Source organism: Austrofundulus limnaeus, unplaced genomic scaffold (assembly GCF_001266775.1).
Source record: "Austrofundulus limnaeus strain Quisiro unplaced genomic scaffold, Austrofundulus_limnaeus-1.0 Scaffold455, whole genome shotgun sequence".
Classification (NCBI taxonomy): Eukaryota; Metazoa; Chordata; class Actinopteri; order Cyprinodontiformes; family Rivulidae; genus Austrofundulus; species Austrofundulus limnaeus.
The window spans coordinates 169,446-171,501 of record NW_013952857.1 but is presented as its reverse complement, the minus strand read 5'-3'; the positions used below and the strand labels follow the sequence as shown (position 1 = coordinate 171,501).

Genomic DNA, 2,056 nt, shown 5'->3' with positions numbered 1-2,056 from the left:
CCCAATTATAGGTCATGAAGCACCTTGGATAATCTCCAGAAATCAATTTAAAGGGTAATAAAATGATTGCTGATGCAATATACTGTATTACAAAAACACAAAATAAGTAAAAATAAGTATTTATATTTGTGTATAAGCTGTTTAGATTGTCAAAAAGCCTGTGTTTTTAGGGTTATTAACAAAGCTCATGTAATCAGACCAGTAATATTTGGGGTCAAAAGTTTTTGCCATGAATATTTTGTAGGTCAGACGACAAAAAGTTTGGGAACCACTGATGTAGTGTATATACAGTAGTGTTATCTTTAAGAATACTTTAGGAAGTAAATTTCAGCATATAAATAGTATTCTACAAGTAATATGCTAAGCAAACTTACAAGTATAATCTAACAAGTAAAATGGCTAAATTAGTAATTCATAAAATTTTACTTAAATGAGATTTTTTTATCATTTTTTCATAAAGTCTATGATCAAAGGTTTTCTATTGCAAATGTTCCAACTCCTACATTGGTTTTACAGCACCTGGTATTCCCAGGTGCTCTCCCATCAAGTCACTAACCAGACCTGACCCTGCTAGTTTCCAAGATCAGATCAGAGCTGGCTGCCACTGTAATGTGGACTATAGCAGCATAGAGAAAAGCATACTTGTGGTATACTTTAAATATTATTCTGCAAGCTAAAATGTGAATCAGAAGTATGTATATACGTAGTAGTACACTAGTAGTATATGAGGTTTTTATTTATTTTGTCTTGTAACTGGGATATTTTCTTGACTCAGCAAACATGAAACAGGAAGTGGCATGAAAGGGAAACTCTCTGGTCTTTGTTTATTGAAACATTATTTGAACTTTGACTCTTCATCTCTCTGATAGTGACTCACAATAATCTAAAGAAACATCAGATTCTTCTCTACAGTCTGTGTTGTCGGCTGTTGTAGCAACGCTCTGTTCACATGCAGACATTCCCCTTTGACATCACTTCCTGTTTCTTCACATGCAAATATCTCAACAGCTGTTCATCTCAGCAGCATGGAATTTTTTTAGCAATACGTTGTCAGTATCTATCCAAAAATGCATTCATATTTATTACAAAAAATTTAAGTCACAGGTACTTTAAAATATACTTTTATAAATTAAAAATGTCCCAATTTAGTCCAACCAAATATTAAATCTGTATACTTTCTAGTACACTACAAGTACATGGTGAATAGCGTACTTGATATACTTAAATTTCTACACAAGTATACTTATTAAAATGAACTTCAAGAACACTACTTTTTTGCTAAATTAAACAAGGCTTGAACCAGTAAAGTGTCCCTGCCCACCAATATGCTCATTATGTATGAGTGAGAATGTAAAAGGAGCATAACATCCCATCAGGCTTGGATACAAGCAGGGATTCTGTAAAGAAAGAAGTCAAACAGCTGCTGTAACTGACCCTCCAGATCCAGCAGATCAGATCAGAGCCAGTGTTGATCCTGCACTTTTTGAATTGGAAAAGGTTTTAGGACCTGGCTGACCAGACCAGGACACAATGCAGGATGACACAGGGTGTTGTAAAGGCTCCAATTGTGTTTGGATGGAAGGCACAGATGTTATGGGGTTTTTTGTAAAATTGGATGCAGAAAACGATGACCCCCCCTTAGTGTGGTCTGTTTTGGAACCGTCACAAGAAGCTACAACTGGTCACACGAAGCAATGAAATGTGCTCTCACTGCGTGACAGAAACCACATCATTTTGTTTTCCTGGGCGCTCTTAGAATTGGTTCTTAGCACAAAGCCCAGACTTTATTCTTACAGATGTACAGCGGGTAAAATAAGTATTGAACACGTCACCATTTTTCTCAGTAAATATATTACTAGAGGTGCTAATGACATTAAATTTTCACCAGATGTCGGTAACAACCCAAGTGATCCATACATACAAAGAAATCAAACCATAAATGTCCAGAAATGAAGTTATTTGTAATAATGTGGAATGACAAAGTATTGAACATGCTTACTGAAATTTATCTAATACTTTGTACAAAAGCCTTTGTTGGCAATGAAAGCTTCAAGAC

The 2,056-nt window shown here is 35.2% G+C and overlaps 1 protein-coding gene across 1 annotated transcript in view; it reads right to left on the bottom strand.

Moving 5' to 3' along the window:
- The window catches only part of LOC106529613 (importin-13), a gene marked incomplete at its 5' end in the record, with an annotated part of 7,636 nt that overhangs the window by 2,157 nt on the left and 3,423 nt on the right, over window positions 1-2,056 (bottom strand).